Source organism: Malus sylvestris, chromosome 1, assembly GCF_916048215.2.
Source record: "Malus sylvestris chromosome 1, drMalSylv7.2, whole genome shotgun sequence".
NCBI classification, from domain to species: domain Eukaryota; kingdom Viridiplantae; phylum Streptophyta; class Magnoliopsida; order Rosales; family Rosaceae; genus Malus; species Malus sylvestris.
Window position 1 is genome coordinate 13193120 of NC_062260.1, and position 14807 is coordinate 13207926.

Here is a 14807-nt window from a genome sequence, read left to right on the forward strand (position 1 = left end):
AAACAAAAGGAATGTGACATTCAAGACCCTCAATGTGATTTTTGCAATACATTGCTAACAAGTTTAGCCTCATTTGTATGAAACTTTTATCCAAACATAGGGTAATGTTTGAGTTGAGCCACCCAGATGATGAAAGAGGGTACGACAATGAGTTAGAGTTATAATAGGTCCATAATTTCCTCCAATGTAAGAAAAATTATAATAAACGATAATATACAAATAGTGTTGTTATTGACATTCTAAAAAAATGTGATGTTACACTCCTTGGTATACAAATTTTTTGTTAAATTTTTAAATTTAAAGTGCATGGTTTTTTTTTTTTTTTTTTTCGCGCCAATAACAGCTGATTGGAAAAATAGCAAAGGAGACATTGTTACTGTACATATTATGTGGCCACCTTTTTGTTGCGGAATTAAGTGGCCACCTTTTTGTTGCTTCTGCCATTTGATGATAAATCGATGAGGGATGATGTCGGAGACTGAGGTAACAGTTTGAGGCTTCATTTATAATGTGTGAGTTTTGACTTGTACTTTTAGATAAAATTAGAAGAAAATTGTTGATTGCTTTCTTCTATTCTAACTATTTTTGGAGGGTCTGCCGGCTACAGCTGGCCTCGCAGACCTCCCAACATTTTTGCATGTGCCTCTGCCTATGCCACCCACGCCTACTGTCAACTTGCAGCTGCATCTGCATTGTGGACACGTCACCTCGTTCTTTTGTTTGTTAGTCTAATTTTTTATGACTTGTTTATGTTGCTTCGTCGTGGACAAGATCTTGACATAAGATGTTGTAGATGTCAAGAGGGTAGGAGATAGAATCATGGCAATCAAGATTGTAATAGGACAAGAACTTATCAATGCGATTAGTGCGTACGCACCTCAAGTAGGGTTGGATACGAGTTCGAAGGAGAAATTTTGGGAAGATCTTGGAGACTTGGTGCAAGGAATTGCTCAGACGGAGAAGTTATTTATAGGAGGAGATTTAAATGGACACGTGGGCAGGGAGACAGGCAACTATGGAGGTTTTCATGGTGGCCATGGTTTTGGGGAGAGAAACGAGGATGGGGAAGCTATCTTGGATTTTGCAATGGCATATGATCTCTTCTTAGCCAACACCTTCTTTAAGAAGAGAGAAGAACATGTGATCACCTACAAGAGTGGGTCGTCAAAAACACAAATAGATTTTCTTCTAATGAGGAAAGGGATCGTATAACTTGTAAGGATTGCAAAGTTATACCAGGAGAGAGCGTGGCTAATCAACATCGCTTGTTAGTGATGGATGTACATATCAAAAGAGTGAGAAAAAAGAACAAGACTTGGAAGTGCCCAAGGACTAGATGGTGGAATCTAAAAGAAGAAAAACAAGCCATTTTCAAAGAGAAAGTAATCACCCAGTGTGTGTGGGATAGAGAGGGGGAAGCTAACCAAATGTGGGATTCCATGGCTAGTTGTATCCGAAAAGTAGCAAAAGAGGTATTAGGAGAGTCCAAAGGCTTTGCCCCACACCAAAATGAATCTTGGTGGTGGAATGAGGAGGTACAAACAAAGGTGAAGGCTAAGAAGGAATGTTGTAAAGCCTTATACAAGGATAGGACCGATGAAAATGGTGAAAGGTATAGAAAAGCGAAGCAAGAGGCGAAGAAAGCTGTGAGAGAAGCTAAGTTAGCGGCTTATGACGATATGTATAAGCGACTAGATACCAAAGAAGGAGAGTTGGATATCTATAAACTAGCTAGAGCAAGGGAAAAGAAGACAAGGGACCTAAACCAAGTGAGGTGCATCAAGGATGAGGATGGAAAGGTTCTTGCTACAGAGAACGCGGTTAAAGACAGATGGAAAGGTTATTTTCATAATCTTTTCAATGAAGGACATGAAAGGAGTGCTTCTTTAGGGGAGTTGAGTAACTCAGAAGAGTGTAGAAACTACTCTTTTTATCGTAGAATCCGGAAGGAAGAAGTGGTTGTAGCTTTGAAGAAGATGAAGCATAGAAAAGCAGTAGGCCCAGACGATATACCAATCGAAGTGTGGAAAGTTTTGGGAGAGACAGGTATAACATGGCTTACTGACCTTTTCAATAGGATTTTGAAAACGAAGAAGATGCCAAATGAGTGGCGAACGAGCACTTTGGTGCCTATCTACAAGAATAAGGGCGATGTACAAAATTGCATGAACTATAGGGGTATTAAGCTAATGAGTCATACAATGAAGCTCTGGGAGAGAGTCATTGAGCATAGATTGAGGCAAGAGACACGGGTTTCGGACAACCAATTCGGGTTCATGCCAGGGCCCTCAACCATGGAGGCAATCTATCTCTTACGAAGATTGATAGAAATATATAGAGATGGGAAAAAGGATTTACACATGGTCTTTATAGATTTGGAAAAAGCGTATGATAGGGTCCCAAGAGACATTCTTTGGAGGATTTTAGAGAAGAAAGGAGTACGAGTAGCATATATCCAAGCTCTACAGGATATGTATGAAGGAGCAAAGACTGCCGTAAGAACTCATGAAGGACAAACCGAAAGCTTTCCTATAACTGTAGGATTACATCAAGGCTCATCCTTAAGTCCTTACCTTTTTGCGTTGGTAATGGATGAGTTAACAGGACATATTCAAGATGATATTCCTTGGTGTATGCTTTTCGCAGACGATATAGTGTTGATAGATGAAACTCAGGAAGGGGTAAATGCAAAGCTTAACCTTTGGAGAGAAGTGTTGGAATCTAAAGGTCTTCGCCTAAGCCGATCAAAGACAGAATATATGGAGTGCAAGTTCAGTGCAAATGGAGGCCAAAACGAGTTAGGGGTGAGGATCAGAGATCAAGAAATACCAAAGAGCGACCGTTTTCGTTACCTAGGATCTATCTTGCAAAAGAACGGAGAATTAGATGGAGATCTCAACCATAGAATACAAGCTGGATGGATGAAGTGGAAGAGTGCATCCAGCGTGTTGTGTGACCGCCGTATGCCACTGAAGCTCAAGGGAAAATTTTATAGGACGGCAATAAAGCCGGCGATGCTGTATGGCACAGAATGTTGGGCGTTGAAGCATCAACACGTACACAAAATGGGTGTAGCGAAGATGAGGATGCTTCGTTGGATGTGTGGGCACACGAGAAAGGATAAGATTAGGAATGAGGATATCCGGGGTAAAGTAGGAGTAGCCGAAATTGAAGGAAAGATGAGAGAAAATCGGTTACGGTGGTTTGGACATGTGCAAAGAAGGCCTACTGACGCTCCGATTAGAAGATGCGACTATGGGATAAAGGTTCAGGGCCGAAGAGGTAGAGGAAGACCTAGGAAAACTTTGGAAGAGACCCTAAGAAAAGACTTAGAGTACTTAGATCTAACGGAGGACATGACACAGGACAGAACACAATGGCGTTCTAAGATTCATATAGCCGATCCCACTCAGTGACTTGGATTTTCCAAGTTTCCAACCGAGAAGTTTTCCTCACTCGGGAAATTAAGGGAACACTACCTCAACCTACATGCTCCACTCACAAAGCTTCAACATACAAGCTTCAACAAAAGAAAATTCAAGAACTTAGCGAAGAAGGCTTTGGTGTATTTAACACAATACGTTGAAATGAAGGAAAACTTATTTATTGATATCCCCGATAAGTTACAAATATGTACATATACTTGAGTCAAAATAAACAAATAAGAGGGAGCCTTCACAAAGGTTGCTTAGGAGAAGTCTTAGCAGTCGGTAGAGCCCCAGAAAGAGAAGGCACTGGAGGGGGATCAGTCGGAGCCTCAGTACTGGACAGAATCCTAGAAGGAGGAGGCATCAGAGGTTGATCATTTGGAGCTTCATTACGCGGTACAGCCCCAGAAGACGAAGGCAATAAATGCCTTTGGAACAAACCTCTGATGATCAAGTAAAACCTGACCATTAGATTCCTTCATCTGGTCAAGCTTCCTCTTCATGTTTGTAGCATAGTCATGTGCGAGCCGGTGCAACTGTTTATTCTCATGCTTGAGCCCTTTAATCTCCTGTTTGAGACTCATCACTTCAACCGCCAATGATTCAACTTGGCGAGTTCGAGCAAATAGGCGTTGGGCCATATTAGACATAGAACCTGCATACTGAACACTGAGAGCCAGAGAATCCTTAACAGCTAACTTATCAGACCGTTTGGAAAGTAGTCTGTTATCTTTGAGAGTGAGAAGGTTCCTGGCCACTACCGTAGCGGTCATATCATTCTTCATAACGGAATCCCCAACGGTAAGAGGACCAGTAGGGGAGCCGAAAGATGGGCGCCATATGTTGTCTGGAGAAGGCGGGGCTGCCTCTTCAACAAGGTTCAAGTCAAAACGACGGTCGGAGGGGCCAGACATTTTCAAAGGTGTTGAAGAGAGAAGAGGTCAGACAAATCAAGATCTTAGAAGTGCAAGAATGGAGCTTCTACTGGTGGATATTCAAGTGTGCTTTGGAACTTAATGTTAGCCCCTATAAAAATCTGCACTCGACGAAGCTTCAGAAATCGAAGAAGCGCCTGCTCAGAAATCGAAGAGGCGTTTGCTTTCTCAAAAGCTAGGCTGCTCAGAGACCACGAGGGTCGATCTCAGAAATCGAAGAGACGTTTGCTTTCTCAAAAGCTGGGCTGCTCAAAGACCACGAAGGCCGATCTCAGAAATCGAAGAGGCTTGCTTTCTCAAAAGCTGGGCTGCTCAGAGACCACGAGGTCCGATCTCAGAAATCGAAGAGGCACCTACTTTTCCAGCCTTGTCAGCATCTGTCACACGCACACTCAGCTTTGCGGAAATTATGGGCATTCTGTCGAAGATTTCTGGCGAAGTAGAAAGCACATGAATCGTACTGTTCAATCACCCATTTCCCACACGCAACAGTAGCTCATGGGTACCACAGATAACTTTGCCAAAGTTCTCTGACAAAGTTGAGACACGTGAAGCTTGCAGCTCCCACTACATCGCTCTGACCAAGAAGGGTAAAAGAATAGCAAAGAAACAACACTAACAAAGTTTAGACACATAAATTTTGAAGGTCTAGCTACCATATTATTACCCACAAGGGTAAAGGAACAGTACCACTGCTAGATAATTGGAAAGTCCCGGTGTGTCAACCTCTGTGCTTCGTGGCAAGGCAGACTAGCAAACATGACCAACCTTTACTCACATTCGAGAAAACACTCCCAACAAGATTGCTTGCTCCAAAATCGAAGAGGCACCGCCCTCCGAATCTCGAGAGCCAGACTCCCAACATGATTACTTTCTCAAAAATCGAAGAGAGGGTAAAGGAACAGTACCACTGCTGGATAATTGGAAAGTCCCTGCGTGTCAACCTCTGTGCTTCGTGGCAAGGTAGACTAGCAAACATGCCTAACCTTTACTCACATTCGGGAAAACACTCTCAACAAGATTGCTTGCTCCAAAATCGAAGAGGCACCGCCCTCCGAATCTCGAGAGCCAGACTCCCAACATGATTACTTTCTCAAAAATTGAAGAGACACCGCTCTCTGAATCTCGAGAGCCAGACCCCCAGCAGGATTGCTTTCTCAAAAATCGAAGAGGCATCGTTCTCCGAATCTTAAGAGCCAGATCTCCGACAGGATTGCTTGTTCGAAAACCAAAGAGGCACCACTTTCCCAACTTTAAGAGCTGGATCTCCTTAGATAAAGCTTGTCTGTAATCTTCACACGCAACATCAGCTTTCCAGATACCACAGACCACTTTTTCAAAGTGCTCTGACAGAGTTAAAACATGTGAAGCTGGTAGCTCCCACTACCGTGCTATGACCAAGCAGGGTAAAGGAATAACATTATTACTTGATGTTAGGGAGACCCCTATATATGTCGACCTCCATCCCCAACGGACAGGCAGACCTGCAAAAATGCTCAACCCTTCCTCTTATCTGAGAGGGCACTCCCAACAAAGCCTTTCGAAATATTCAGCTTTCTTTCCCCCTGATAATACCTCTGTAAACAAGCTATACTAGAGCAAGAATATCTTATATCATCAGGGTTAAAAGCAAGAGTATCTCATATCATGCTTTTTCCCTGTCTTTTCCTTTGGCCTTGTTCTTACCTGCAAGACAAGGAGAAAGAGAGCAATCAGTCAGCACTTGGAATCAAGCTTCTAGCCAGGAACTGACTGCCTGGAACCCCTTACCTGATTACTTACCTGGCATTGCTCTCGAGTACTCATCTTCAACATCTTATGCTTCCAGGGAAGATACCGCATCTGCCTGAGGAAAAAATAGGGCAAGTGAGAAGGATACAAGAAAGCATGTGGAGACAAGCGTAACAGCACACATGCCGATACATCCACTACTCTGTCAAAAGCAAAAGTATCCCATATCAGCAGGGTCGAATGTACTCTAGATTTGATGGACTTGTTTTGACCCTCAAATTCTTCAGTCGGCCTTATACTCTAGAGGAAACCAGAAAACCCTCCAGCCCAGTTCAAGAATAAGCCTGTGGAAAGTTACTTCTTCAAAAGCAAAAGTATCCCATATCATCTCTTCTCATTTTTCTTCTCTTTATCCTTCATGTTGCCTGCAAGATAGGAAGAATGTGAACAATTAGCCAGAGCTCTGATTGCTTACCTTGTCTGTCACCTCTTTTAGCAGATCCCCTAGCTCGGCGTCTTGGGGGACTCCTACTACATGGTTTGTATCGCGCTTGACCAAGCCTGAAACTACAAGTAAGCTTCAAGTGAAATTGATACATTACCTTGTGCATCTCCACCAGTCACAGATACCACCCCTGGATGGAGGAAGAGTACTTCTAGAGAAGATGCCACATCTACCTATGAGACAGATAAGGCAAGTCAAGACGATACCACACTTCGGTACTTAGAAGTTTCGTGGTTACGAGATCATTCTCCCACAATATTTCCTAATGTCATTTGTACTAAATCATTCACTTGTACTCACTAAAGGAGAGCTTGAACCTATGTACTTGCGTAAACCCTTCACAATTAATGAGAACTCCTCTATTCCGTGGACGTAGCCAATCTGGGTGAACCACGTACATCTTGTATTTGCTTTCCTATCTCTATCCATTTATATACTTATCCACACTAATGACCGGAGCAATCTAGCGAAGATCACAAAAAGTGACCGTTTTCGCTACCTAGGATCTATCTTGCAAGAGAACGGAGAATTAGATGGAGATCTCAACCATAGAATACAAGCTGGATGGATGAAGTGTAAGAGTGCATCCGGCGTGTTGTGTGACCGTCGTAGGCCACTGAAGCTCAAGGGAAAATTTTATAGGACGGCAACAAGGCCAGCGATGTTGTATGGCACAGAATGTTGGGCGGTGAAGCATCAACACGTACACAAAATGGGTGTAGCGGAGATGAGGATGCTTCGTGGGATGTATGGGCACACGAGAAAGGATAAGATTGGGAATGAGGATATCCGAGGTAAAGTAGGAGTAGCCAAAATTGAAGGAAATATGAGAGAAAATCAGTTCCGGTGGTTTGGACATGTGCAAAGAAGGCCTACTGACGCTCCGGTTCGAAAATGTGACTACGGGACAGAGGTTCAGGGCCGAAGGGGTAGAGCAAGACCTAGGAAAACTTTGGAAGAGACCCTAAGAAAAGACTCGAGTACTTGGATCTAACGGAGGACATGACACAAAACCGAGCGCAATGGCGTTCTAGGATTCATATAGCCGACCCCACTTAGTGGGAAAAGGCTTTGTTGTTGTTGTTGTTGTTGTTGTCTATGTTGCTTCGGCAATTGATTTGTGCCGCTTTTGCGATTTGGTAACCTCGCTGTCTAGCGATGGTTTTGGTGAAGGTCTCGGTACTTGTTATGTCACGTCTTGTTTATGAGACATATCAATCTCGGGACTTCTTGTTGTTACATTGTGATCGCACGATATATGATGAACGATCATAATCACATAATTCCTAAAATTCCTATGAAAAGAATCCGGCAAGGATCCTTAGGAAAAGAATCCGACGATGATCCTTTTCCATGTACTAGCTAGGCATTAAATTGAACACCTCCATATTAAAAAATTTCTATTTAAGCAAATTTTCTGTTCTAGATTGACTTGAGTTATGCCATCACAAAATTATAAAGATAACGTGGGTATTTGTGTCACCTCGAATTATTTCCTTTCTATTAGCCTTCATGCACGCGCTCAAGCGTGTGTAGAAGGAATTTTTTGAATCACGGCTATTATGCATGATTTACACGTTTTAAATGTATTTATATACGTAAATTGACAAAAAGAAAGTCAAATATTTGAAATAAATGAATAATCTTAGATCAAATATCGTTTGTTAAAAAAAATAATCATTTAACAACTAATTTAATCACATTATTATCCGCGTGGGAAAGATATTTTTTATAACCAGCGAATCACATTATTATCCGCGTGTAAAATACTTTTTTTATAACCGGCATTACACGCCTCTTAAGATGTTTTGAACGTATTTAAAATAGAGAAAATAATATTTCATGAACATTTAATTGAATCCATGTTACAAAATGCCGATAATATCGGCGATATATCGCCGATATTATCGATTTTTAGGGGAACCGATTTTTTTTTCAATATCCAAATGGTTTTCGAGATAATATCACGATATTATTGAAATTATTGATAATATCGCGAGATAATACCAAAAAATACTTAAAAATACTGAGAAGTCTCAACACATACTACACTTGATCATAGCCCAAAGGCCGTGCAAGACATGCTTTTCTCAGCTTGGGAATGTGGCTTTTATAGGCCTTCTTGCTTGCTCACTGCCCTCGCGTGGGCGATGTGGGACTCGACCCAATGGGAGAGAAAATCAGAATTTCAGCCGGAAATCCACACCCACTTTAAACGGCCATAACTTTGTCAAAACTCAACAAAATCAAGCAAGACAAAAAACGAAAGTTGTAGCCCTCGAAGAGACGAAGAGAATGGTACCTCACACGACGTCTTACTCGTCGTGGTTTGGCCGGAAAATGCCTCGAAAGCCACTGAGGTCGTCGGAAACTGGGTAAGATTCAAATGAGTATAACGTTTTCAATACTCAACGAAATTGAGTGAAACAAAAAGGAAAGTTGTACTACTCGACGAGACGAAGAGATTGATACCTTGCACGCCGGCCAACTCGCCGTGGTTTGGCCGGAAAACCAAAACGTTTTGCCTCAAGGGCTGGTACATGTGAACTTGTGACTCCAACTAGGTAAGACCCAGATCTAATTTGGGGCCTTCTATCCTATATTAGTGGACAACCATCAAATGCTAAAGATTAAACAAACATAATATGTTCTACTGCTTAGCAAAAAAAGCTACAAACCCTTTGCTTATCAACAAAAAAAGACAAGTCCTTGCACTAGATATACTTTCAAATAACGTTGAGTAGCAACCTGATATATGTATTCGGACGAATTATAAAACAATTGACACACTCCTGGCTTCCAAAATTCAATTCTTTTATTTTATATAAACTTGAAAAAACATAATCGGCATCCAAATTAAAGTTTAGTCTTATTCAACGTATTGATTTTCAATCGTTAATTGATATACTATAATTTGGAACTTCAACGCCTAGACGCATGCTTATGTGTAACAAATTTAAAGTGTCAAATTCGGCACATTATTCTTCATCATTTTATTCAATTCTTTTTTTTTAATATCCTAAATAAAACCTCCCAATATTGTACTAATTAATTATATATAAATGATTATGGTGTGTTTAAACTTCTTTCATTAATTACTACATATTTTCTACACTCATAATGTTTGCCAGCTCGCTATATAATCAACTTAAATCAGTTAAATCCATCATGCAATGCATTTCATTCCAATTTTTTGTGATAAACTAATAGATAATTGACTAAATAAACATCCTGCAAAGTTTCATTAAAAATTTCCAAGTTTTTCTTACAATTTCCGTGGTTTCCATGTAATTTTTATTGATATCGATATTATCCCGATATTTCCATCGATATTTCCGTGTTTTCGGACTACCGATATTTTCGATATTACCGATATTTTCTTCCTTGCTCTTAACACATCTATTTTATTTTTATATTTTGTCAATCTGCACCTCTAAGTTAGAATATTGTTCAAATAAAATTTATGTCATTGAATTGAAATTGGTTTCGTTAGAGGAGAGAAAATGTGAACCACAGAAAAATGGCATTTGAAAGTGAAAATATAAAAGCCCAAATGGTATTTGGACTAAAAAGTAGATTCAGTTTGCTTTTTGACTAACCGGTTTCACACATGGATGAAGACGAGAGAAATCCTTGGGTTTTATTTTATTTTTTAGAACATAAGAATCTTCGTATAACTATCATAGACAATATATGACACGATCCTCAGTGCATTTTACAAGATTTTCCGTCTACTCAAGCCTTTTGGTGTGTCATCATACCTGGAGAAGTCGAAAGAAGTCAAACCTATCTAGGAATTCGTTGATAATATATATTAGTCATACCCGAGAAAGATAAGACCAAATTCAATTCTGTGCTAAATTTTATTTTTTAGGTTTTATTTCCCTTCCAAACTCAACTCAATCCATGCTAAATGTATGGGTTAAAAGTCAAACAAAAGTCAAATTCCTTCCAAAATTTAGCCCAAAAAATGGTATGGGCACCACCAGCGGGACCCACCTACATATGCATGTCTTCCAGGATTTATTGAATTCAACGGTTAAGATCGAATATAATCAAATCTAACGGTAAAAAAAAAAAATATAATGGCCCAAATTTAAATCCAACGGCTAAAATAATTCAAAAAATTATTTAACTCAAAATTCACCCAAATTTAATGATTTTTCAATATTTATCGGAATTTAAAAATTTTTAGGTAAAAATGTTTATAAAATTAAATTATGATAGTGTACATAATTTTTTTTAAATTACTTTAAAAGAAAAAATTAGCCTAAATTTATTCTTTAATAATCTTAGGCTAAAAAATTTAGGTCAAAAGAGTTGAAGCAGAAAAATTGTTTCTGGGCTAAAACCTAAATTTTTTGGGTTAAAAATTTTAGGTTTTAATCCAAAGGTTGCAGATAGTCTAAGTGGCTGGACTTTAAGGATGCGTTTGTTGCACTGGATTGTCTCGGACTGGACTAGCTTTAGGGATTAAGTTGGACTGGCTTAGACTAGACTAAGATGGATTAGCTTAGTGAAACGTTTGATGCAGTGTCGGACTAAATTATGGACTAAATTATTTTTTGAATCCAAGTTAGTTTTTTATCATTTTTTAATTAGTTTTTTATCATTTTTTAATTTACTTTTGCCTTCAAAACGAAAAACAAACAAATATTATGGTTATAAAATATTATTTTGTAGCTATTTAACTTTTAGAAACCTAATTAATGTTTCATCCAAAAGCTTGCAGAGGCTTTAAGAAGAGGCCTTAAGAAGAGAACCAGATATTTTGCAAATCTCTCTCTTCCTCGTCACTGCAAATCTCTCTCTTCCTCTTCTATTCCTCTCACAAAATCCCTTGCAAATCTTAAAATCAAAGGTGAAAGATGGGGTTGAATCTGCTTTCGGTTTTTGAGTTTTCTGGGTTTTTGACTTTTTTGGGTTTTCTGGGTCTTTGATTTTTTGGGTTTTCTAGTTTTCTCAGTTGAAATTTTGGGAGTTGGATATGGTATTGAAAAGGGAAAGGCTGCAGAAATCCATGAAATGGGTTTCTTAGAGAAAGATTTTCTGACCACAGATCCATGGTGGCTTCGCTGGAAGAGGAGTCTTATGGGAGAAAAATAGCAGTCGGGAGGGGGAAAGCAAAGAACTGACGAAGAGTGAAGCGGAAAGGGGTGAAGGAGAGCTGGTCTTAGCAATCCGCCCAATTTTGGGGGGCCTCGCTAAGACCGCCTAGTGAGGCGTTTAGTCTAGGCGAGTCCCTTTAGTCTCATTAAACACTGTCCCCACTGCTAACAAACATGGGATTTCACTCACTGTTAATCCTAACCAGTCCAGTGACACTTAGTGAGGGAAAACAAACGCCCCCTAAGGGTTTGACAAAGTAGCACACCTTTGGGCGCTTTGAAGGGCATATGGTTTTGTGGTTACTTAAGAACCCCAAAGGATCTACCAAACTTACCTTTTTATTTGCATTTTCTATAATTTCTTACTTTTTAATTGCTTGTGTGACTGAAAAAGGAAATATTGAAAGAGTTGGGCTCTGCACAGGTGAACAATGCAGGGATTATGGGAGCCACCATAGTAGATACCGATGCTTATAAAGCTGCAACAGCTTCTGTTATTCCGGTAAGTCTTTGACATAATTTTTCTCACAAGGCCACTTTCGGTGCCTACTATTGAATTAAATTGGATAACTTACTAGCCTTTTAAAGGAAAATGATCTGTGTAATGTCATTCGGAACGATATTTTCACTGTGATAGTTTGATGCCTCATGACTGATGTGCATGTGAACCTGTAATTAACAAATTTTTTGTTTGGGGTGGGTGTCTGATGCAGGAAGGAACTGATTGGAAGAAAATTATGACTCAAAATTATGAGTTAGCAGAAGAATGCGTGCACACAAACTATTATGGTGCTAAACGAACAACTGAAGCGCTTATTCCACTCCTCCAATTATCTGATTCACCGAGAATGGTTAACGTTTCATCTTCCTGGGGCAAGTTAAACTATATACCTAGTGACTGGGCTAAAGGAGTTTTTAGTTAACCTAACAGAAGAGCGAATGTTGACTCAGTTTCTAAAAGACTTCAAGGAGGGCTCAATTGAAAGCAAAGGCTGGCCAGCTTTTACGCCCGGCTATATACTCTCAAAAGCAGCAGTGAACGCATATACGCGGGTTCTAGCGAAGAAGTACCCCGATTTTCGCATCAATTGTCTCTGCCCCGGATTTATCAAAACAGATCTGAACTTCAATGCTGGTAACGTGCCTGTCGAAGAAGGTGCTGCAAAGGTTCTGAAGTTAGCATTTCTGCCCAATGATGGTCCTTCTGGCTTCTTCTTTGTTGAGTCTGAAGTAACAGGTTTTTGATTGAAGATGATCTGTATTATATATGCAAATGTTGCCAATGTGCTTTATTTGGGTAGTACCTTGAATATATTCGGAACATTCTTTCTTTCTGTAACTAAGTACTTTATAATGTTTTTTCTACATTGAATATATATTCGATCAGTCGTGCAATATTGAATTACAGAATTCTCATTTAAAGTCTGCAGGATGTTGTTTCTTTGTATCCGATATCTGTCAGTCATTGGTAGGTTTTGAAATCTAATTTTTTTGACATGAAATATGTATGTGTATATTTTGAATGTGTTTATGTACCAAAATAATGGTTCATATCAAATTTTAACATTTCATACGTACCATAATACTAGTACATACCCTAATTAGCATTTCATAACGCACCAAAATACTAGTACGATTTCCAGTTAGCATTTCACCTTGTTGGTCGGTATGTTTATTACCGATTATGGTATATTAATATGATTTCTTTGACATGGTTTATCGGTACTTTTATATTGTTGTCAATCCTATTTGCTTATAATATATTAATTGTTGCGGCTTATTTTGGTCATACTTCATCTTACGAATTTGTTGCAATGTCAAATCTCTGTCAGTTTGTCTGTCAATTTTTCTATTAAATGCTAACGTGGCTTGAGATGAGATATACTCCCTCGTCCAAATGGATAAAAATATTAATAAATTAAAGATAAAATTATAGAAATATTTTTGTAAAAACATGTGGGACCCACCATTTCTCTCTCCCCTCACATCTAATATGTCTCTCTCACATTCTCTCTCTCTCCTCTTTTTCTCTCACATCCAATTTCCTACGATTCTTTATTCCTCCATTCTTCACTTTCATTCTCCAAATTTCACTAATCCATTTCATCTTTCCCCGAAATTTAAATCGGACGAGAGAAAAAAAATTCACCACTCTCCTCTTTCTCTAGAAAAAATCCACCTTCATCCTCCGAATTTCACCATTCTCCTTCTCTCTCCCAAAAAAAATAAAGAATAATAAATTTTGGACCAAAAAAATCCCATTTTTTTTTTCTGCAAGCGGCTCCATTGGACTTGGGGACAGTCAAAGTGGGTGACTCAATGATGATGAGGGGATAAAAATTGAGGTTGTTCTCGATTCCGAATGATGAGGAAGCCATCGTCCGAAATGGGCGACCCGAAAGTTATCTTGCTATTGTTGAGCGAAATTGGGACGCCAAAGGGCGGCTTGGTGACAGAGAAGGAGTGTTCGAAGAGTAAAGTCAGGATCTTGGTGCCAGCGCGAAGGGATTTGAGGTTTTGGATTGGGGAAGATGGATGAGGGTGATGGGTTTATAAGGGGAGGGTTCAGCGGTTGGAATTTGGTGGAGGAGGACGAGGAGGGGGAGGAGTTCCATGGGAGGGAGGTGCAGATGGATGAGGACATTGGAACATATCTGACGAAAGGGGGAGAAGAGAGAGAATTATAGGGGTGGGTCCCACATTTTTTATAAAAATATTTAAATAATATATATTTAAATTTATTAATATTTAATTAATATTTTTATCCAAGTGAGGAAGAGAGTGGGTCCCACTCCAAGCCACGTCAGCATTTAACAGAAAAATTAACAGACAAACTGACGGAGGTCTAACATTGCAACAAATTCGTAAAATGAGGTATGACATTGTATTTTTTAAAACATGAGGTATGAGATTGTGATTCGACCTATAGTTGAGGTAGTTTTGTGTAATTTACCCTACAAAATTCAATAGGAAAGGATACAATATCTCATAGGATTCCTAATCATAATCTACTTAAGATTACACAATCACACACTTGCCAGTATTCTTACTACAACACTTTCCCTTACGTGTGTAAAATACTCAAGTAGCAAACATGAGA

The 14807-nt window shown here is 39.4% G+C and overlaps 2 long non-coding RNA genes and 1 pseudogene across 2 annotated transcripts; 1 reads left to right on the top strand and 2 right to left on the bottom strand.

Moving 5' to 3' along the window:
- Nucleotides 1-5635: 5635 nt before the first annotated feature.
- On the bottom strand, nucleotides 5636-7099 carry LOC126619014 (uncharacterized). Its single transcript, XR_007621934.1, has 3 exons — nucleotides 6570-7099; nucleotides 6341-6519; nucleotides 5636-6209 (listed from the first exon to the last, which is right to left on the bottom strand). It is a non-coding gene; the product is annotated as an uncharacterized LOC126619014 (long non-coding RNA).
- Nucleotides 7100-8464: 1365 nt separating this feature from the next.
- Nucleotides 8465-9317, bottom strand: LOC126632557 (uncharacterized). The gene is made up of 2 exons (XR_007626739.1): nucleotides 9072-9317; nucleotides 8465-8970 (listed from the first exon to the last, which is right to left on the bottom strand). It is a non-coding gene; the product is annotated as an uncharacterized LOC126632557 (long non-coding RNA).
- Nucleotides 9318-11348: 2031 nt separating this feature from the next.
- LOC126618496 ((+)-neomenthol dehydrogenase-like) lies at nucleotides 11349-13081 on the top strand (annotated as a pseudogene).
- The last annotated feature ends 1726 nt before the right edge of the window (nucleotides 13082-14807 follow it).